The 25,043-nt window shown below is 37.1% G+C and overlaps 1 pseudogene; it reads left to right on the forward strand.

Moving 5' to 3' along the window:
* Positions 1-13,531: 13,531 nt before the first annotated feature.
* Positions 13,532-16,708, forward strand: LOC147515713 (uncharacterized; annotated as a pseudogene).
* The last annotated feature ends 8,335 nt before the right edge of the window (positions 16,709-25,043 follow it).

Raw genomic sequence — 25,043 nt, forward strand, 5'->3', positions numbered from 1 at the left:
ATCTCTGTTCTGTCAGTGACACCAGTTACACCACACACCCTGCACGTAAATTATTTTTTATTTTTTGGATAAAGTCATGTAACGTAAATAACTAGGGCCCACACACCCTGCACGTAAATTATTTTTTATTTTTTGGATAAAGTCATCTAATGTAAATAACTAGGGCATGCCCGTGCCTACGACCCGTGAGACCTCAACGGCGCTACCCACCCCAACAACTCGTTGTTGCGCCCGGTCGCAAAAGCGCGACGCGTGCCAAAACGCGCGGTGTCTTGATCTGAAAAACAACACGTCGTGCCTCGGCGCAATGCCGGCCAGCGCGCCGCAGATGAAACAACTCGTCACTTTTGGTATGAGGCAAGGTGTATGTCGTCTTGGCCAAAAAACAACTCGTCGGCGCTAAAGGCCCCCTAATTGACCATTATCCATAAGCCCAATAACATCAATTGGGTTGACCTAATTGTCAAGTAGCATCACGTCAAATTTATAGGCCCAACAGTTTATAAGCCCAACCTTTTGGGTGATTTTTGGATGTCTATCTCCACTATTACAATTTTTTTTTAATTGAGCCCATGTTCATGGTTCCAAACCCATAAAAGATTCAACCCATAAAAATTTTGTCCAATGTTGACTTTTTTTATGTGGGGGTGGGTGAAGTGAGAAAAACTGTTTAACTCACCTTATAAAAGCTTTTTAATTCACCCTCTATGAGTTTTGAGTGACTATGGTTAGGGGGTGTATCGACCACGTCTCACCTTATGACGTGGAATCTTTACTCTCACTCCTCCCTGTTTTGTTAGATAAGAAGATTGTGAAAATATGACGAACAGATCCTTGAGATACGTGCCAGTGTGTTTCAAGAGTTGAGACAGTGGTCAGCACTCAGCCATGTCAAGGCAACATGGGTGGATAAAATCAGAGGCTATCTTGATTTTAAGGGTAACCCGTATCAAAATAGTTTTTGCTATAGTGACCCACCGTGAAGGTAGTAAAACGAGCCCAAAATTATATACGCTATCGCTCTGCTAAAGTAGCAACTTGTTAAAAAATTGCCAAAATGGTAGCCGTTTCTGGTTATGAGACTGAAGATTCTGAGTTGCTCATGGAAATGGGAAGGTCATTAAAGTTGTGGGCAGTCACTCTCTAATTAGCCCTGTAGTACATTAATTTGTTAAATAAATTGTTTAAAATGTGCATTGTGAATTAAGATAATGATCCGATCATGACTCGTGCCATGGCTTGGGAACATATCCATCCAGAAAATATTCTCTATTTAGGATTAAAAATTGAGATATTAACACATTACAATTGAAAGGATATATAAAAAAGCATTTGACACAAGAGTGCTGCAGACCAAAATGAGTTTAATATTGAATGATGACAATAGTTTGGTTTTTGTCTCCAATAATGCTGCCAAGTGTTCTCTTGGCTGTGCTACTTGAACGTGCTAGTTTGTACCAGTCTTACCGAAATATGTAATTTATGAGACGTGAACATGGTAACGCCATCTACAATTTGTTTTTTTATTGGACTTGTGTTATATTAAAAACTAGGGTATGCCCGTGACTACAGCCCGCGATAACTCGAGGCACCTATCGCGTTATCTCCGACAATTCGTCGCTTCTTCGGCACAAAACAACTCATCATGCCCTTCAGCGCAAGGCGTATGTGCGCCTTTAACGCGAAACAACTAGTCGTGGCGCAAAACCAGCTCAATTGCCCATTATCCATAAGTCCAATAACATCAATTGAGTCAGCCAATTATGCAGTACCATGTCAAATTTGGAGGCCCAACAGTTTATAAGTCCAGCCGCAATTGTGGACTTTTGGCTAATTTTTGAATAAATCTCATGGTATTGATTGCACTTAAAAAAATTGCACAAACCCACTAAACACTTGAATCTGCCAAGTCATATTTTGGTGAGAGTGTGGGGTGGGTGAGGTGAGAAAAACCTTTTAACTCACCCCATAAAAGTTTTTTAATTCACCCTCTATGATTTTTTAGTGGCTATGGAAATGATTCTTGTATCTGAGAAGATCAAGTAGAGATGGAGTCAAACCAAAAGAGGTCATAAATGCTATCTGATAAGAGCCCAAAACTGAAGTTTTAACCCCTTAACAATAATACTTTTAGACCAATTATGCAAGTAATAAATAAGAGCTAATGCTAATTACGTGTTTTTATGTATTTCAGGCATTGACGCCAATTATGTACAGAAATGTGCCACTTTGGCGATATAAATGAGCAAAGGGTTGGTTGCTAAGTTCTGGGATTAAAAGCCAAGACGGGCAGAAACAACACACAAAAGTCAGCAGAACGTCCGAAGATTGTATATTTGGACTCAGACCTCGGAATTGGGCGTACCTTATGTCAAAACGACCGGATCGGAAAGAGCTTTCCAATGGTCCAAACCTTGACCCAATCGGAGGAGAAAAATTGGATGAAAAGCCTATTGAAGTCAAAGCTAGCTGAAAAGGGCCCTGTGGATTGAAGAAATTGGGCTTTGGGCTCGATTTTCCGGCCCAAAACATGGACCCTCAGCCCATGCACGAAAATGTGGATCTGGTCTCCTCCATTTCCACACACAAGACTTAGCTCTTAATGAATTAGCTTAGGTTAGAAGGTAGCCATTAAAAAGCTTAGTTCTAGATCTAGTTTTTGGATTTAATTAATTAGTTTCCATTCCATTAATTAGTTTCATTCCTTGTTTTAGATTAAGTATTTGAATCATTGTTTATCATTGATTAGATAAATAAATAATTAGTTCTTGTTAAATTCGATTTTGTTATTTAAAATTGTTTAGATCTAATTTCAATTCTTGTTATTCAATGAATTCTTAGTTGTTAATTTAGATTTCAATTATTGTTTAGTTGAATTTAGTAAAGTTAGAATCTTTATATGATGTCTAGTTTTAATTCAATTGGAAATGATAGTTTGATGAATCAAGGCTAAACCTCCATTAGAGGGGTTTGATAAAGCCTTGATGAAAACTTGATTGTGTAGTGTAAAATCGTTGTAAGAGTCTATTCCACTCTAGAAGGGAGTTGATTCGCCATGAGAATGGGTGGACTTCCTCACATGCTAGTTATGAATTGGTAGAGATGCCATGTATAATTAGGGATTAGAACGACCAATTCTTACCATAAGAACGTAAGAATTGGATTACAACAATCTATGCTAGTTCTTAAGTTGGATTCAAGGTGGATTCAATTCCCCCCTAATTCTTATTCTAGACTTAAACCTTAGTATTCTGTAACATTTCGTAGTATAATTCGTAATTCTCTCATTAACTTTGGTAGGATTGATAGTCGTAGGAAACTTGAGTGCTAAAGAACTAGGAGTGGAACGAATCTTCTATTCCAACTCTACTTCAATAGTATCGAGAGTAGAAATCTTTGATAATCATGAGTATAGTCGAGTTTTAGTTTTACTTGCGTTTAGAGTTTCATCGCTTTATTTATTAGTAAAATTATCAATTTTACGATTATCAAATGGCGCCGCTGCCATCTTAGTTGCCTTTAGCATTGTTTTATTTAGAATTGTTAATTTTCCAAAGTCCCATAACCCACCCACCCTTGTTTGATTCTCATTGTGGTTGTTCGTTTCAGCACTGAAAATTTTCCTTGAAAAATTACACGGAGCGCGACCCTCGCCCAAGTGCATGGAACTCCACTATTTGGCTGAGCGCAACCCGCGCCTTGCCAAGGCAAAACACGAGCGCCCCTCGCATTGAAGCGCCTGGACCTCGAGGTTTTCCCTGAGCGCTACCTGCGCCCCACCAAGGCTAAATTGGAGCGTGCCCTGCACCTAAGAGCCTAGAACTCTAGCTCGAACCTGAGCACTACCTGCACCCTCTGCTGAAACTGCTCGATTTCCACAGGTTTGTTTCAAATTTCCATTTCTGCATAGTTTTCAGTGTTTTAACTTGTTATACACACTGAGCACGCGTAAACAAGACGCTATTTATAAGCGAAGCAAGGAGGCATTCACGTACTCTTTTCTTCCACACCTCGCATCTCCTGTTAGAGATTCATACTAGCATATCAGGATTGTTTGGAGTGTTGTTGTGTTTCATTAAGATTGGCTTAGCCTTGCATAAGATTAAGGTCGGGGCCGAAAAAACGCCTAACGTAATCAACCAAGAACGTCAACAAACACGCATTTCTAGTATACCACTCACTACACCTCTAACTAATATACCCACACACCTTTGAAGTAATGGCTAAAGAAAGAGAGTCTCCTCTCTCGACTTTTACAAAAGCCTTGAGCAGCGCCCCTAAATCTTGCATCATTCTATCCCGGACCGATTGGGGATTTCCGAATCCTCCCAAATATATTTAATTTGTTACCCGTTTTTCATAGGTTAGACCATGAAAAGCCTTATCAGCAGATGCATAGGATTGACCAAGTCCTTACTACATTCCACCATCCTATAGTTGGTGCTGAACAAATTAAACTGAAGGTATTTCCTTTCACTTTAGCCGATAAGGCGGCGTCTTGGTTAACTGCCCTAGCGCCAAATTCTGTGGACTCGTGGGTTAAACTTGTTCAACTATTTATGGAACATTTTTACCCTCCACTAAAGACCAATGAAATGCTTTCCAAGATTTATTTCTTTCGACAGAATCCTCATGAATCATTTTCAGAGGCTTGGAATCGTTTCACCGATCTACTTATAGAGTGTCCACACCATAACCTCGCGAAAGACACGCTAGTTCGTGCCTTTTTCAAGGGATTGTTACATCACCACAAAGCGGTGCTTGACATAATGAACGGGGGTAGTTTCTTCAGTAAAGGAGCCTCAGAGGCTTATAAATTTCTAAAAGATCAAACAAAGCATAATAATAATTTGGGGGTAGTGACGATATCCCCTGTTCCGCTAGTTCTTCTTTAACAGTTAAGGCCGCTGGGATGTTAGAGATGAAACCCGATCCTAAGCTTAAAAACTTAATCGAATCTCTCACTAAAAAGGTTGAGGCTATTATTGTTCAACAAAAGCCTACCCCTGTCATGAATGTCAACTCTATTCCCTGTAATTTCTGTTTGAGTCCTGGGCATCCCGACTCCTATTGTCTTCTAGTCTATGAACATCCATCCGCACAGCCGGACAATGTTTATTCCATCAATAGCGAACCTAACGCACCTTGGAGACAAAACCCTAATTTCGGTTAGCGAAATAATCAACAAGTTACACCTCCAGGGTATAATAATCAAAATGTTATGCCAGCACCCAATTACAACCAAGCTCCCCAGAGACAAAGACAAGATAATTATAATAATTATAATGCTAATAGAGGTATCATTCCGGTTAATAATAACTATCACAAACCACCTGTTAATAATCAATATGAGATAGTTCCAGTCACGCCACCTGTGACCACTACACCTACACAACCGGATCGTCTTGACGCCTTCATACAAGTTAGCCAACAACTTTTCCAATCCATGGCTCAATCTAACCAACAGGTTTTACAATCAATTAACCATTTAACCCAACATTTAGCCCAAGAGAAAGCCCAACCAAAAGGCGTGTTTCCAGGTCAAGCGTTACCTAATCCTAAAACACCAAATACAGCCTTTGAGGTAATCGGATATACTAGTAATGAAAATAGAAACGTAGGTGAGTTAAATGCTATCACCACTCTCAGTTCTGGCAGAGTGGTTGATAATGCCGTAAGTATGCCTGTGGTTATCCCACCAGTAGTCCCTACACCAAATATCGAACTAGATACCGAAATGATAACTGAAGATCCTACCCCTGTAGAGGTACCAGTTAAACCACAACCTAAGAAACAAAAAGCCAAGGTAAAACATTCTGTTTACCCTTATGCTAAATATAGAGAGAAACCACCGTTTCCCTAGAGATTAGCAATGTTAACCAAGGATACGAATTTCAATGAGATTAGGAAAGTTTTCAAAAATCTAACGATAAACCTTCCTTTTCTTGGAGCGATAAAAAAGTTACCTCACCATGCTAAGTTTCTTAAAGAGTTGTGCACTACTAGGTGCAAGACAAATATTCCTAAAGACGCCTTTTTAACTGAACAGTTCCCAACTCTATCGGAAAATAATGGAATCATTAAATACAAGGACCCTGGTTGTCCTACTCTACAATGCACCTTGGGAGATAATCACACGACAACTACTCTATTATACCTGGGGGTGAGTGTTAACTTACTCCCTTATTATTTATATAAACAAATCGGTTTACAAGAGATACAACCAATAAAAATGACATTGCAATTAGCGGATCATTCTATTAAGTATCCTAAGGGGGTGTGGTTGAAAACGTGCTAGTTAAAGTTCAAAATTTTTACTACCCAGCTGACTTCGTTATCCTCAACACAGAAGTCGCTAACGACTCTATTCCTATCATTTTAGGGCGTCCCTTCTTGGCTACTGCCAACGTGCTCATAAACTGCCGCGATGGTTCGATGTCCTTATCCTTTGGCCATCTTTCTGTTGAGGTAAATGTTTTTAAGACGATTCAACAGTACCCATATACGACTGTCGATGGAGAGGTTAGCATGATCGAGAGCTTCGCTCAAGATTATTTCGACAACATGTTTCCTGATAATCCGATACCCAAATTTCTTTCCTTTAGAAGTTCAGATTCTGACGTTTTCGTCCCTACACCAGTCGATAACCATCTTATGGATGAGGACGAGATTGATGACTTTCTCAAGGATACAGAGAAATACCATAGTAATGTGGATATGACCAAGCTGGATGAGGAACTCGACGAGTTTCTTAGAGCAAGTGATGATTCACCCTATCAAGAACTACCTTGCGCACTAACCGCCTCGCTTCCCCTCCTTCCACCCTTTCAAAGGAACTTAAAGTTTGCACTGGATCCTCTTGTTTCTCCTGTGCTTCATGATTTTCTAAACTCTCCTGTTAAGAAAATACTACCTAAAGAGCCACCTGACACCTTCATTTTCAATTGTGTGATAATACCAACCCATGCCACAAATGAGTTTTATGCTAAACCCACATTCTCATTTTTTCAATTCCTTACTTCTAAAATTCATCCATATCCACCATATCTTCCACAACCATCCATTTTTTCACACTCATTCACTTGGACACTTCTTCGTTGGAATAAAAAGAAGGTGCATACTCGGTTACGTTCTAGATCCATGTTATTTATTTATGGAAAGACCCATAACTCTTTAGGTTATTAATATATGGTAAACTACATGTTTATTATATACATATGTGTTAGATAAAGTCTTGAGTATCTGACTATAAAAGTCTCATTTTATTCTTCGGTGTGCTACATTTCAATTTCATATATTGGTAAGTACACCATTCAGGTAACCGGGCCCTCCTTATGGAGTGTGTGGCTGTAAGTACTGGATCCTAAGTCCACGTTAAACATAATTCACGTTTTCCACTCTTGCATGTTTTCTCAGATTTTGAGTCATGTTCTTCTATGGTGTGAATTATGCATTTATTGCTTTATTGTTTTTCTTATATTAAACCTTATTCATAAAAAATAAAAATTATTAAAATCATAAAAATAGTAATTTAGAAAGTCTCGGGAATCTGACTTTAAAATACCCACTTTTAAAACAAATTTTTTAAACTTCGTTGTCTAAAATTTATTTGGGGGTGGGATGTTCGTTTTTCTATAATAGATTGTTCAACTTTCCATTTGTGTTGCTTAGGCCGTTTAATCGTATTTCGATTCGAAGTGACATTATCTATGAATTTAGAGCTCATTCGTTCGCATAACTTATGTCATGCACGCACTTCGAGACATTTTCCATTTTTTTATATGTCATCTACAGTCGGAATAGGGTGTTTTATGGATCATTGGATTGGAAATTCTCTCCTAATTATTTCCATAGCTCATTCGCAAAAATCGGACTGGTAACGAAGCGGCAATTTTAGTTTGAAGTTGCGTGAAAAAACGACAAAATCAAATTGGGCTTGGGCCCAATCTCACGGGCACGTGCGTCCCTTTCCTTCAACCCAACAGTTGCGATTTCACCTCAAAACCGCCATTAACAAAGTTTAAACTTCAAAACCTAACCTAAAATTAAAAAAAAAAAAAAAATCTAATTACACCCATGTCCATCAATTAAATCCACCCCAAATCTTCTCCAAATCATTCCCCCACCAATTCCCACCACCAAACATTAGAAAAAAAAATAATAAATTGTGGAATTTGAACTGCCACGCCACCACCACCACTGTTTGGTTAGTGAGGTTGTCTCAAACTACATCCCCGCATCGTCCCAAATCTTAAGATGGCTCAAAGATGTCGGATTTTACCGGAGCATGCGTTTACTGCCGACTACTTCGCGCCATTTTACGGTGACGAAATGGCTAGGAGAGATTGGAGTGGTTTGTGGTACTCGACAGAGGATTTTTACCATGAAGATTTGGTCCGACAGTTTTATAGGACGAGGGAGTTAGATGGAAATAGGATTTTTGTTAAGGTGGATGGGAGGAGGAGGGAAGTATCTACTGGGTTGTTAGCTGAGATTTTAGGCATTCCGCCTAGACGCCATCTCGATGCCACACTACAGGATTCCTAATTTACTGGGGTTGAACCTTTGATGAACATAACTATTTCGGAAGGAAACTACAATGCGAGCTCGCATTGTGTTCGCCAGTCGTCTCTCAGAACCAACCAGCTCAGTGGATTGGTAGGAATGTCATAGGGAAGGAGAAAGTCACTGACATCGGTCTGAACTGCCTTCACATTCTATGGATACTCCAAAAGTAGAAGTACAAGTTCTGTATTTTGGAGTTTTTGGGTAACATGATTATAGGAGTTGAGAAGAGTATTGCACCTCTCCCTGTTTTGATAACCAAGATCATGATGACCTTGAGAGCGACTCCGACTTTTGATAGGATTTGCCTAAAAGAGCACCGAAATCCCCATATTTATACGGAGTGTATCCAACGAGTTTGGAAATTGCCTGAAGAGAGGGTAGTCGAAGAGGATGACTTGGAGGATGAGGAGGACACGACATGTTTTGATGCCGATGCCTTGGAGAGGTGTAGGTCGGATGCCGAACGCATGGCTGTGATTCATCGTGGCATGCGTTCTCTCAATACTATTTATGAAGACCTCTGAACTCGACAGGCTACCATGCATCATAACTTTGAGACTCGTGCCCAGCGCGTGGATGAGCGGTAGGAACAGACGAGGGCCGAGATGGAAGCTCAACGCAAGTTCCGAGATGATATGCTTGCACGCTTTTCACCCCAGGGGGGTGCTTCTTCTGAGGAGCAGTCGGTGAGGCACGAGCGTCGTCGCCGCAGGACGGATGACTCTGGCCCATCAGGAGCTCAGGAGACATCACCTTCCCATGTCCCTTCCACTACCAGCAGCGAGTGGTTTAGAAATATTATGAGTTGATGTTGTTTTGTATTTGCTTTTTATTTTAGTTCGGATGTTAATTTATGAATTTCGTATTTAATTTTGAATTTGGTTGTTAAATGTTGTTTGAATTTCCATTTTAATATAATCCGGTTCTTTTTTAAATTGTGCATTGTTTTTATCATTAATCCCACCTTCCCGAATTGTTTGGGGGTGGTATTACGTATTATCATGATTTTTGATATGATCCTCCGGTTTAGAATTTGTGTTGGAGTGAGGGTTGAGAATATTGCCGATATGGGCATCACTATGAATAGATATTGTGATAGGATGAAATCTCAATGAATTAGGCAGTTTCTATCCTAAATTCAACCTAAAAGATATTAGGTTTGTTTCGGAATAGAGAATATGGGTTGTTTCCGTTTTTGGTTTTGGAATTTTTTTGTTTTCGGCAATTGCCTTAAAACTTTTTTGTAACTTCTCGATTCGTTTTAGCAACTTAAAACCTATAAAAACTTCATTCATTCTACACTCACAGCCCACACTACACCTCACTTTCATCTCTCACCTCTCACTCCCACGATTCCCATCTTCTTATCCATTTTAGCACTATAAGAAGCACGGAGCGCGCCTGCGCCCCAGTGGAGCGTGACCTGCACCCTAGGCACTCTCTGATAGAATTTCATCAGAGCGGGACCTGCGCCCACAATATTGGAATTCTAGTTTTCATCCTGAGCGCGACCCGCGCCCATACCAGGCACAAAGTGAGCGCACCCTACGCCCAAGTGCCTGGAACTTGAAATTCATCAAACCACCCCGCGCCCTATCCAGGCATAGGTGAGCGCACCCAGCACCCTGACCTCTGTGGGCACGAAAAAATCGAATTTTTTGTGGGTTGTTCCAGGATAGTTGCAGCTGTTATAGAAAGTAGTTTTGAGATGACAACTCCTACAGTCATACCGGAACAGTCTTTCGAAGATTTGTTTTCGAGTTACACCTATGGTGCTTGGTTTCGCGAGGTGATCATACAAGCAAGCTGGGAACCACTAATGCTAAGTCCTAATGAACTTTATTTTCCTGCACTTACATCTTATTTTTATGATAATTGTAAGTTCTTTGATAGACCGGATGGAGAACAAGTGTTCTCCATCACCGTTGAGGATGAAACGATAGAAATTACCAAGTTCTTGTTAGCATTTGCTCTCGGACTTGCTATGCGAGCTGAAATACAAGACTCATGGGCCTATTTGGTAGATAATATGTACCTCTATAACTATGAGGATTTGCATGAGTATTATGGGGCAGGAATCTTTAGGATAGAGGACCAAGGGGAATATAACGTCGCCCTTGGTAGCCTGTCCATGAACGTGGGCATAGTGATGTTTTTTATAATGCTAAACATATTAGGGGAGTGGCATTTTTTTTCTGCGAATGACGCCACTTGCGATGTTTTCCTTGCTCTAGCTGAGGGACGTCTGCTATATGACCTTCCCAAGACATTAATGTCTAGTTTAGCACGAGCCCAGAACATGAGGCATAAGTATCTTCTTCTGCCTGTTTTAGTTTGCCATATTATGCTATGTTTCTTCCTTGTTTTTTATGCCCGTTACACGGATCAGGTAGGGGTCGACACTGTGAGACCTACCAATTCTATTATTCGATCTTTCCGTGCAATGACTTGGCCGGGATGGCAGGTGCAACCTCATTTGGTTGCCCCTTACACCCCATCCGACCAAGTGGCACTAAACAGGTTAGCAATTGTAGATGATACATGGCGTAAAGCCTAGCAAATTATCATGGCATGGCAGGACACGAAGGAACCTCATCTCTTTAAAGAGGATGATGAGGAGGTTAACGATTAAGTGGGAGTGTAGGTAAGTTTTTAGTTTTAGTTAGTGTCTGCTTATGTCCCAAACAAATTATTTCTAATTAACCCCATAACGGGTGGAACTCCTATAGAGTTGCGTCAATTTTTATTTTTTATATATTAGTATGTTATAACCTTGTTTTGTAGATGTTACGGAATTTCACGCGTTTCAATGGTATTTTCCTACCCTCTTTATTTAAAATACTTTGAGGACAAAGCATGCTTCTTGTTTGGGGAGGGAGGGGGGGATAGAAATACGTGTAATTAAGGCATCTGTTAAGATATAGATATGTATAATATGCACTTATTTTCTAGTTAAAAAATTCAAAATTTTAAAAAAAATATAAATAAAAAGTATGTTATACACTTAGGAATATGGATATTATTTTCTTTCTCTATGCTCTCAATAATCTAGAAGTCTCACGTAGCTTTTGCATTATAATAGTTTTTAGAAACTTAGGCTAATATATAGGTAATAATCCTTGTATCTATCTATAAATATGTTACATGAGTCTGTATGATTGTTGGCAATAAGTTTTTGAAATCTAGGCTAGAGTATTTATTCTACAAATCCCGTGAGAATATAGCCTAAAGCCTTATATGAGTGAACATTTGAGAAATGACACAAGGGAGAAGTAAAATCCGGATAGAGAAATCACACGTCCACTTACTTGATCACTATATCATATCCTAAGCGAGAATTCAGGCCCTCTTTGGATCGATATAGCCAATTATTTTCCGCTAGTCGCCCCTCTGAGCCTTTCACAAACCACAAATCCTTTACACTGTTACAAAACAAAACAAAATAAAAAATCAACCTACCTAATTCTTTGAATAAGTATGAGAATAGAGATGAAGAATAGAAAAGAGAAGAACCTTTGAAATCAAGAATTCGTTAGTTGCTTCAGAAGAAAAAAGTAAGTTTCCATCCAAATAAAAAAATAAAAAATAAATAAAAAAAATAAATAAAAGGAAATAAAGAGTTAGGACTCCAAAAATAGAATCAAAGAGCCAAAAGCCAAAGAAAAAGAAAAAAAAAATGGCTAAGGATGGAAACAAAGTGTAGAAGCAAAAGTAAAGAATAAGGTTTTCTCTAGTTACATAATATGAAGACTCTATTATCTCAGACTTGTCCTCTTTGAATATCCATTTCCTTCCTTCTTAACCCATCTCCTAATCCCCGCAACACCTAATAAAGACCTCTAGCTCAATTAGGAATATGTTAGTGTGATAGTAAGTGGCAGATGTATTTGATCGACTCCGGCTTCCTTGTGTATCATTGAGATTGTAAGGTAAAGTGTGCCCACTGCACACTAGAGTAGCGAAACTTGAGCGGAAAAATCAAAGTGGTTTTTGTCTTGACATTTATGTGAGACTTAAGGACGCTATTCCGAGTTTTCAGAAACAGACCTGCTAGTTCATCTCATAGTATTACTCATTGTATATATGTTTATTCATACACTACACCATAAGGGCCATTTTGTAACAGAGCAAAAATTTTATTTGTAACGAATATATCCGTTACTACCGTTCTAACGGACATAACTGTGAGGTTTGTTGGTATCCGTTAGTATATCTCAATTGATTTTTTTAATTATTATTGAAGCCGGTATTTTAATGTTTGGTAACAATTGTATCTGTTAGCAAACAACTAAAATAATGACCAGAAGGGTATATTCAGAACTAACGGACAATATTAAATTAAATAGAAAAAAATAGTGCCCGATGATTTCCCATTCTCGTCTCTGTCTTCAAGCCTCCATCAAACACTTTCCCCGTCTCCTCTGTCAAACCCCGCCCGTGAAGAAGGAAATAAAACGTTTTACATTTTACGTTTGATTTCCTAGGTTGTGACTGCTACATAGTTTTTTCTCTCTTCCTTTGACGGACACAGGCAGATTATCGAATTTTTGTTACTTATTATTTTTGTTACTATTTTTTTTTCCAGTGAATTCAATATACAGTGAGTATGTCAAAGGTGGCTATATCGTTTTACTCATATTATTAAGAGTGGTGAACTTGCTTTTAGTGTTTTGGTTTCGAGGTTTTTGTTGGGTGAATCGTTTCCCATGCCGGTTTATCTATCGCTTCTTCCGATTATTGGTGGTTGCGCATTTGCTACTGTTACTGAACTTAATTTCAATATGATTGGTAAGTTATTTATTTGTTTGAAGAATTTTGGTACAATTTGATTAGTATACTGATTTGATCCATTTTGTTCATTTTGGGCATTTTATTTGCTTTACTTTGTGGAATGGTTGTTTTTTTTTTTTTTTTTTGAATGAGGTTGGGTGGAATTTGTCGTTTAATAAGGTTTATGGGAGCAATGATATTGAATTTGGCGTTTGTATTCCGTAACATATTTTCAAAGAGAGGAATGAAAAGGAAGTCTGTTGGTGGGATGAACTACTATGCTTGTTTGTCTATGTTGTCTCTTTTGATTCTCACACCCTTTGCTATTGCAGTGGAGGGCCCTCAGTTGTGGGCAGCTGGCTGGCAAACTGCCATCTCTGAGATTCATATGGTAAGAACAAATTTAACATCTCACTGTTTTATGTTCTGTTTGTTAGCTATTACTTACTTTTTGTATTTTTCCTTAATGATGTCAATGAGGTTCCACACTCAACAATTGGTTAGACTCTCTATGTTGTATGGGAATAGCAAAGTTTGTACATTTTTTCCTGAATAGTTTGGTTACCATTTCAAGATGATTGGTTCTAATTGTTTTCATCGTACCATGGTTTCTAGTAGTATATTGTTTTTCCTTGATGTGGTTCCCAAGGTATACTATGGAAGCCTTCCATTCTTTGGGGAATAACAGTGTTGGACTTGATGAAAGTGTTATGAAATGATAGACTTAACTCCATTGTTAGTAGATGTGCTTAAAAACCAATTACATAATTTAACAAGAACTTTGCTTGGGCGATGGTTATAAAAATATTTACAGCACTACTAGTTATTTTAAGTTAATCATAGACTTGGTAAGCACCTTTTTGTCAATTAATTTTATACCTTGTATATTCGTATAGCAAATATGGAAGGAGGCTGTATTATTCTATATTTAATGGTATATAGTGATACTGTGTACATAAAAAAGTGTATTAGATTGTATGTCTCTTAAGTCCTCGAGAAAACCCTTTTCTCTGTCTTGAAATCTTAGGCATGTTGTTTGACTAGGAATGACGCCATCTATTATACTTGATTTTATTGGACTTTTCTATTCATTTTAGCTTACTTACAAAGTTTAGGGAAGTCATTTGGAGGGTTGTATGAATTAGAACTCGATTAATTAGTTTTTTGGTCACCAACACTTGAGTAGTTAAGTTTCACTCAAAAGCTCAAAAAAGTAAGGAATATTATTTTTGTTAGTAGTTAAGCAAGGTATATTATTTTTGTTAAAGTTTCTTGAAATGAAGAAATTTACTTTGAGCGTTGACATGAACTTTGGATTTTATCACTTTTAAATAGTTAACCATAAGTTATATCTATTTGGTCTCTTGGCTTTATAATCTTGTTCTTCACTCTCTAAAATTTGTGAAGTAAAGTAACTACTTAATTCTTAGGTCTAAAATCACGGTTTAGAGATCGTGTTATTGATTATTTGGGGTCATGAGGATTTGTTTTTAAAGTTACTGCTCTCAAAAAAAAATCCTTAGTTCATCTTGTTTCATTAACATAATGCTTGTATTTGCAGGTTATGTTGGAGATGACAAGGCAACTACTTCTACGATAGATTCAGATGGATGGTTAAAGACTGGTGACTTATGCTATATATATTCTGATGGCTTCCTCTACATTGTTGATAGACTAAAGGAATTAATAAAATATAAGGCATACTAGGTACCATTTAACTGTTTAGATTGATCACATTAAGTTAGTATCTATTGATTTATCACATCATAACCAATATTGTGAGATAATTTACAGGTCCTCTAGCTGAGTTGGAACATCTGCTTCAGTCCCACCCAAAAATTGTTGATGTTGCTCTAATCCCGTATGTGTTTGACAAATTTAACTTTGCTATACTTCTTCTTCTTGCATATGTTAAAATGTTGGGCAACCTTGTAAGAAAATAACAATTGACATGCACAGAAGACAAAATATACCTATAAGTAAATGAATTTGATGATCACACTACATTTTCCTTAACAATGTACACGTGGAAACTAGCTCTGTAGAAAATCTGAAGTTTTTGAACTATCAAACAATTTTGTGTTTTGTTTTTGTTGTAAAATTTACTAATTACGAGTTGCAGTCGTGCGTTCGTGCTAATTGATTTTCCATGTTGTTAACTTGCTGCTCATAATTTTCTGATTCACTCTTTTGCATTACTATGATAGGTACCATGTTGAAGAAGCAAGGCAGATTCCCATGGCATTTGTTGTGAGAAAACCTGGTAGTAATCTAAGTGCAGCTTAAGTCTTGGAGTTCGTTGCAAAACAGGCATGCTTACTTAAGACAAAGAGATTCATTTTAAATGCTTATCTTGGTTTTCTTTTATCAGTAATAGCTTATTAAAATCCCTGAATACCATGCATCATCATATGATAAATTATTTTGCTTCTTAGTGCTACGGACAGAACTCAATGCAGCTCCGACAAATTTAATTGTGTTTGCTAAAGCTTGGGTTACATGGTTGGACATTGAAGTGAAAAATTGAGATATAATTCTTACTAGCCAGATTGGAGTAGCCTTCCAATAAGCTTTAGGCTGCTTAATATCATTCACTCTCTATTATCTTGAGTTGAAATATTTGCTATAGCATTTCAAAGTTGTCTCAAACTTGAATGGTTCAATATGCTCCTTTTCATGAATTTTTTTTTGCTAATTTTCTATGATACTTTTGAATCTTTTATCTGGTTTACTGTGTATGTATGTTTTCCTCATTACCACTATTCGACTTTCATCTTTCCTTAGATCATTCTAGATTTGGTTTTAAATTTTAAGAGATTTCCAGCCTGTAGGTAGCAAACCAGATGAAGGCAAAATTGTAGGAGATCCCTTGTCAAATCTTGGGAAAGGCGGGGGTGCTGTTCTCATGGTTTGCAGGACATGTGGTAAGAGAGGTGATCGCTGGACTGCACAATGCCCTTTCAAGGATCTTGCTCAACCACTAGAAAGCTTTGTCGACAAACCTCCCGCTTCTGAAACCACAACACCTAGTTCTGGCACATCAAAGGGAGCTTATGTTCCTCCTAGTCAGAGGGCTGGAGCTGACAGGAGTGGACATGATATGAGGCGTAGGAATGATGAGAACTCGGTTCGTGTTACCAATCTCTCAGAGGACATGCGTGAGCTTGACCTGCAAGATCTCTTCAGCACTTTTGGTCTTGTGAGCCGTGTTTACATTGCTTACGACTAGAAAATTGGCATGAGCAAAGGCTTTGGTTTTGTCAACTTTGTACACAAAGGTGACACCGAGAAGGCTATTGCAAAGCTTAATGGTTATGGTTATGACAACCTCATCCTTAGAGTAGAGTGGGTTGTGGCAAGAACAAACTAGATTGTTAGTTGCTCCTTTTCTGAGTCAGTATGTGGTCTGATGGTAAATGTTTTTTTTTATATGTATGACACTATCAAGTTTTTATATCTTATATTGATGCCTATATTTTTATAATAATATTTAATTGATTGGTAGCTTTGTATTTTGTTATTCATTTGTTGATTAAGTTTGTGGAATGTGATCTTTATATCATATTTGATAGGACTAGATATGCATGGTGGACATTATTTGACCCAGTTTTTTTTTTTTTTTTTTTTTTTTTTTTTTTTTTTTTTTTGTGGCTACAATTTACTAATGGATATTTTCGTTACAAACAATAGTTAGTAAATAGCATATCCATTACTAACGGATATATCCGTTAGAAATGACAAATTTAATCGGGCCACCTAACAGTTGGCTATCTGTTACAAAGAATTTTAGGAACGGATATAACCGTTACTAAAATTATTATCAGTAACGGTTATATCCGTTAGTGATTTTGGCCTAAGTGACAGTAACACCCCAGAGCTAACGGATATAACCGTTAGTAAAAATATAAGTAACGGATATAACTGTTAGTAAACGCCTTTTCTGGTGTAGTGATAGATGATTGATTATTATGCATATATTAAGCTTAGGTTTCGACTTGATTATTCTGTATTCATTGCTAGTGAGATGTATAGATAATTGAGACATAGATAAGGAAACAATAGTTTTATTTTTGAGTCGTTGTAGTAAAGATGAAGTTTGTGAGCACCTTCACTAGAAAACTCTCACGAGGCTATAACTCGTCCACTAGGGAATTCCTAGTGGTTTAAGGCCTTGTTGCATATGGTCAATGCAATCGCACTCGGCGAAACGAGATTAGTTAGAACTCCATTTTTGGTCACTTATGCTAATTTCTCATATTTGCTTGAGGACAAGCAAAATGCTGTTTGGGGGTGGTTTGATAAGAGCCCAAAACTGTGGTTTTAACCCCTTAACAATAATACTTTTAGATCAATTATGCGAGTAATAAATAAGAGTTAATGTTAATTACGTGTTTTTATATATTTTAGGCATTGACATCAATTATGTGTAGAAATGTGCCACTTTGGTGATATAAAGGAGCAAATGATTGGTTGCTAAGAAGTTCTGGGATTAAAGGCCAAGACGGGCAGAAATAACACGCAAAAGTCAGCAAAACTTCCGAAGATCGTATCTTTAGACTCAGGCCTCGGAATTGGGCGTACCTTATGTCAAAACGACCGGCGCGGAAAGAACTTTCCAATGGTCTAAACCTTAACCCAATCAGAGGAGCAAAAGTGGATGAAAAGCCTATTGAAGTCAAAGCTAACTGAAAAAGGCCCTGTAGACTGAAGAAATTGGGCTTTGGGCTCGATTTTCCGGCCCGAAACATGGACCCTCAGCCTATGCACGAAAATGTGGATTTGGTCTCCTCCATTTCCACACACAAGACTTAGCTCTTAATGAATTAGCTTAGGTTAGAAGGTAGCCATTAGAGTAGCCATTAAAAAGCTTAGTTCTAGATCTAGTTTTTGGATTTAATTAATTAGTTTCCATTCCATTAATTAGTTTCATTCCTTGTTTTAGAGTAAGTATTTGAATCATTGTTTATCATTGATTAGATAAATAAAATAGTTAGTTCTTGTTAAATTTGATTTTGTTATTTAAAATTGTTTAGATCTAATTTCAATTCTTGTTATTCAATGAATTCTTAGTTGTTAATTTAGATTTCAATTATTGTTTAGTTGAATTTAGTAAAGTTAGAATCTTTATATGATGTCTAGTTTTAATTGAATTGGAAATGATAGTTTGATAAAGCCTTGATGAAAACTTGATTGTGTAGTGTAGAATCGTTGTAAGAGTCTATTCCACTCTAGAAGGGAGTTGATTCGCCATGAGAGTGGGTGGACTTCCTCACATGCTAGTTATGAATTGGTAGAGATTCCATGTATAATTAGGGATTAGAACGACCAATTCTTAGCGTAAGAACGTAAGAATTGGATTACAACAATCTATGCTAGTTCTTAAGTTGGATTCAAAGTGGATTCAATTCCCCCCTAATTCTTATTCTAGATTCAAACCTTAGTATTCCGTAGCATTTTGTAGTATAATTTGTAATTTTCTCATTGACTTTGGTAGGATTGATAGTCGTAGGAAACTTGAGTGCTAAAGAACTAGGAGTGGAACGAATCTTCTATTCCAACTCTACTTCAATAGTATCGAGAATAGAAATATTTGATAATCATGAGTATAGTCGAGTTTTAGGTTTACTTGCGTTTAGAGTTTCATCGCTTTATTCATTAGTAAAACTATCAATTTTACGATTATCACTATCAAAGCAAGAGATATGTTTGTAGGAACTGTTATGGTCGCATCAAATGACTACAAACCGTGAAACACCATGCGCAGCAGAATAAAGGTGTTCACGGTTTGGTTTAGGAATTCATACATTTAGATCGGCTAAGATAACTCTGAGAATCCAAGATCTATGAATCAGCAACCTCTTGATCTTCTGTTGTATTCCTTTCCTTAGAATGGACGTTGTGTGGGCAACCATCTTCCAACCTCTTCTTTATCTCTTGGCCTCTCTCACTCACAAAGTTAGAACCGATTTTGGATCTATCTTTCCTTGAGCAAAACCTAAGTTTTTCCTTGTGTAAAAAATGGCCAGAGAAAGAGGTTTCTATTTATAGGCTACAATAGGGACCATGAGGAGAAATTAGGGTTGGGCCTCCTGGTGGGCTTGGGCTTCCCATATTCGCCCAGAACACACGGCCCAAGTCCGTCAAGAAATGGCTTATTCCACTAAAGGCCATTGTTGCACTACCGCCCTAATCCCAAATTACGTGTCAGCGTTTATGGGCTCCATATTATATGCTCGTTGATCTCCCCGTGTTTAAGATATCGAATGCCCGTTGATTAAGTCAAGTTACTGACAACTACATTAATCAACTTCTTATGTCCTTGAGTGGTACCACTCAACCTCATTGTCATGTCGGATTAAATCCACCTGTAGGCTTTACATGACAATCCTTACGAGCTCCTCAAGGGGACATCATCAACCCGACTTCCTGCGGGTCACTGATTCCTTCTATAATCAACAACATACCTTACATACAATGTCATTACCCAATCCATTGAGTTTGTTGATTTACAAATGAATCTCACTCATCAGAGGTGTTTCTTCTCTTATATAGTCAGTATAAAGAGAAATAACCTCACTTGGTCCTGTTCAATACACACAAAGTGTACTAGTGTAATCTTGTAGTCACGATAGACTAATACCAGATTATACTACAACTTTACCAATGGTTTGTCCAAATCCATCTAGGTTGTGAATGTTTACTTATACTTTATAAGGTATTGATGATATGATCTTTTGTGTGTCACCGCACACCATATCATCTACAACATAAAGTATTAGACACATGCATATAACTAATAACATATATAATATGCATAACATTTGCCCATATGATTCTCATTCAAAATATAAAGAATTAGAGTTAATACAAAAGTAATGCTTTTAGTATATAACCCTATCAATGTTAAACTCGTCCTCCATGAGACAAATGTATAATGCAAGACACAGAATTAGACTTGATGAAATGGAAAATTGAACACAGTTGCAAGAGTTGGGTAGATTGTTAAGGGAAAATGGATATGTTGATCACAGTAAACATCTAGAAAGTAGCAATGAGGTTTGCGAATTGTTTTGGGCCCATCTGGGTTTGATCCAAAATGGCTAAGACTTTTCACCAAATTTTTCTCATAGATTGTACATATAGGACAAACAAGTATCATTTCAAGTTGTTAGAGATTGCAGGAGTGACATCGACCAATATGACTTTCACTGCATGCCATGTGTTGATGGAAAAGGGAAAAAAAGTATGACTACACTTGGGCATTGGAAAGGTTTCGATCGAGAGATACTCATGCCTAAAATTCTAGTACGTGTTGATTGTGATTGATAGGGGAGCTAGCTTTGAAGAATGCAGCCGATGCCGTCTTTCCAAATGCAAAGAAGCACTTGTGTCGATGGTACATTTCCCAGTGTGTCTTGAAAATGGGAAAAAATATTCTCAGTGACGAGCAAAACATAAATAAACTTTGTGTCATGTGGACTAATATGGTAAAGTCAAAGATAGAGGAGGGTTTTTAAGAAAGTTTGCTTTTATAGAGTTAGCTTTTAGAGACTATCTAGTGCTCATCCAATATTTGTGTAGAACATGGTTGCCTTACAAAGAAGCATTTGTTGCTTACTGGATAGAACAACAAAAGCACTATGGAAACACTACGACGAATAGGGTGGAAGGATTGCATGCTCGACTGAAGTCGAGCTTGAAGGGGACATGCAAACATGATTTTCTTAGAATGTGGAAATTGATCCATCTAGTTATCAATATTGAGATGAGTGAAATTAGAGCATCTTTTGAGAGGAGTTTAACCAGATTTCAGCACGAGCACAATGACAAGTTTTTTTTAGTGAGCTTAGATGATTTATTTCAAAGAGAGCTTTAGATTTGACTGTGGAAGAGATGGGACATATAGATGCCGTTAGGGTAGATGATAATGTTTGCGACCACACTTTACGCACTATACACGGTTTGCCGTATGCGCATGAGCTAGTGCTACTCAAACAAAAAGGGTGCATAATACCTCTTTTTGAAATTGATGAATGATAAACATAAAAAGATAGTTTCACTACGAAATGAACGATAAAACTCAAAATGTAAGTAAACTAAAACTTATTTTATGTTCCTAAATTTATCAAAGATTGTTCTACTCTCAATCTATTGAACAGATATAGTGGAGTAGGAAGTTCGTTCCACTCCTAGTCCTTCCGCATGCTGTGTTTTCTAGTCTAATTACTCTACTCTAAGTCTAATGAGAGATTTACGAAATGATAACTAGACTACGATGCAACTACCCACAAGATGCAACTAGTCGACTATTTAAACAACTATGGGAATACTACGTCGATTCTATGATAAGGAGTTAGAGGGGGATTGATTCCACCTTAGCTCAACTTAATCCACTAACGATGAATCGTCATTATTCGAATGAATCGCTTTGAGAACAATCACTGTTATTCCTAATCCCTAATTACACATGACATTTCTACCAATTCATAACTAGCATGTGAACGATTACACCCATTCTCATGGTGAACTAATCATTTCTAGAGTGGAAAGGAAATTACGACTATTCAACATTAACACGAATCAAGCTTTCATCAAGGCTTCTCAACCCCCTTAAATGGAAGTTTAGCCGAGAATCATTACGCAATCATTTCCGATTAAATTAAAACTAAACATACTATAAAGAATTGAAATTTACTAATCTAAATTAAAGAATAATAAAAATCTAATTAATAATTAAGAAATGATATCAACAAGAATTTAAACTAGATCTATAAATGTAATGACAGAAACGAATTGAATAATAATAACTATTTTATTTATCTAATCAATGAATAACAATACTTTTAAAGGTTTAATCTAAAAAAAGAAATGAAATGAACTAAACTTAATTAAAATCCATTAAAACTAGATCTAGAAGCTATTCTAATCTAACCCTAGTTACCATTACAAGGAACTAGTTTTCTAAAATATAACTAGATACTTAAGAACTAAGCTTTTATTTGTTTTTATATGTTTCATATCCAAAATCGTGTATGGGCTTGGAGCCATGTTTTGGGCCAGAGGATCAGGCCCAAAACCCAATTTTTTCAGTCCAAAAAGGCTTCTTCAGCTGTAGTTGGCTTTGACAAACTTTTCATCCATTTTTTCTACTCTGATTGGGTAAAGGCTTAGACCATTAGAAAGCTCTTTCCGATCCGGTCGTTTTGACATAAGGTAGGCCCAATTCCGAGGTCTGAGTATAAAGATACGACTTCGGAAGTTTCTGACTTTTGTCTTTGTTTTACGCCGTCGACTTTTCAGCTTTTGACCGAGCTTTACAAAGGCTTTGTCTTATTGAATCTTGGCCTTTAATCACGGAACTCCTTAGCAACCGACCTTTGCTTCTTTATCTCGCTAAAGTGGCACATTTCTGTACATCATGGACTTTGAAGCCTGAAATGCATAAAAACACGTAGTCAGTATTAACTCTTAATTATTACTCACATAATTGGTCTAAAAGTATGATGGTTAAGGGGTTAAAACTACAGTTTTGGGCTCTTATCAAACCACTCCCAAACAGCATTTTGCTTGTCCTCAAGCAAAGATGAGAAATTAGAATAAGTGACCAAAAATAGAGTTCTATCTACTCTCGTTTCGCTGAGTGCGATTGCATTGACCATATGCAACAAGGCCTTAAACCACTAGGAATTCCCTAGTGGACGAGTTATAGCCTTGTGAGAGTTTTCCAGTGAAGGTACTCACAAACTTCATCTATACTACAACGACTAAGAAATAAAACTATTGTTTCCTTATTCATGCTCTAAATTAACTATACCTCTCACTAGCAATGCATATAGAGTAATCAAGTCGAAACCTAAGCTAATATATGCATAATAATCAATCATCTACAATAAACATATATACAATGAGTAATACTATGAAATGCCTAGCAGGTTCGTTTCTGAAACTTATAATAGCGTCCTTAAGTATGTTCTCACAATAATAGTCAAGATACAACACTCTGATTTTTCCACTCAAGTTTAAGCTACTCCGATTAATGCGGTGGGCACACTTTACCTTACAATCTCAATGACAACAAGGAAGCCGAAGTCGATCAAACACATCTGCCACTTACTATCACACTAACCTATTCCTAATTAAGCTAGAGGTCTTTATTAGGTGTTGCGAGGATTAGGAGATGGTTTAAGAAGGAAGGAAATGGATATTCAAAAAGGACAAGTCTGAGATAATAGAGTCTTTATATTATATAACTAGAGAAAACTTTGTTATTTACTTTTGCTTCTACACTTTGTTTCCATCCTTAGCCATATATATTTTTTTTCTTTTCCTTTGGCTTTTGACTCCTTTTATTCTATTTTTTTGGAGTTTTTATTTTATTTCTATTTCTATTTTTCTTTTCTTTGGATGGAAACTTCTTTTCTTTATTTTCTGAAACAATTAACTAACTTTTGTTTACACAGGTTTTTCTCTTCTTCTTTCTTCCTCATTCTATTCTCAGACTTATCTAAATTGGGTAGGTTGAATTTTTTATTTTGTTTTGTTTGGTAACAGGGTAAAGGATTTGTGGTTTATGAAAGGCTAAAGAAAGGCTCAGAGGGGCGACTAGCGGAAAATAATTCATAGGATATGGCATAGTGATCAAGCAAGTGGACGTGTGATTTCTCTATCCGGATTTTACTTCTCCCTTGTGTCATTTCTCAAATGTTCCACTCATATAAGGCTTTAGGCTATATTCTTACAGGATTTGTAGAATAAGTACTCTAGCCTAGATTTCAGAAATTTACTGCTAACAATCATAGATACTCATGTAATATATTTATAGATAGATGCAAAGATTATTACCTACATATTAACCTAAGTTTCTAAAAATTATTCTAATGCAAAAGCTACGTGAGACTTCTAGATTATTAAGAGTATAGAGAAGGAAAACAATACTAATATTTCTAAGTGTATAGCATGAACTTATTTATTTATATTTTTGAATTTTTGAAATTTTAACTAGAAAACAAATGCATATTATACATATTTATATCCTAGCAGATGCCTTAATTACACGTGTTTCTATGCACCCCCCAAACAAGAAGCATGCTTTGTCCTCAAAGTATTTTAAATAAAGAGGGTAGGAAAAATACCATTGAAGCGCTTGAAATTCAGGAACATCTGCAAAACAAAGTTAGAACGTACTAATATAGGAAATAAAAAACTGACGCAACTCTATAAGAGTTCCACCCATTATGGGGTTAACAAAAATAAAATTGCTTGGAACATAAGCAGACACTAACTAGAATTAAAACTTACCTTATCTCCCGCTTTATTCATCATCCTCCTCATCCTCTTCTTCTATAAAGAAGTGAGGTTTCTTCGCGTCCTGCCATGCCATGATAATTTGCCAGGCTTCCCGCAATTTATCATCTATTATTGCTAACCTATTAAGCGCCACTTGGTCTAATGGGGTGTAGGGTGCAACCTGATGAGGTTGTATCCTCCACCCTTGCCAAGTCATTGCACGACAAGATTGAATAATACTATTGGTGGGTCATACGATTGTCTAATCGTGAATCCAATATGTGAAGCGTGTACAAAAACAGGAAAGAAACATAGCATAATCGGGGAAATTAGAACAGGCATAAGAAGGTACTTATGCCTCATGCTATGGGCTCGAGCTAAACTAGACATCAAGGTTACGGGAAGGACACATGACACAT

This window comes from Coptis chinensis, chromosome 2, assembly GCF_015680905.1.
Source record: "Coptis chinensis isolate HL-2020 chromosome 2, ASM1568090v1, whole genome shotgun sequence".
NCBI lineage: Eukaryota > Viridiplantae > Streptophyta > Magnoliopsida > Ranunculales > Ranunculaceae > Coptis > Coptis chinensis.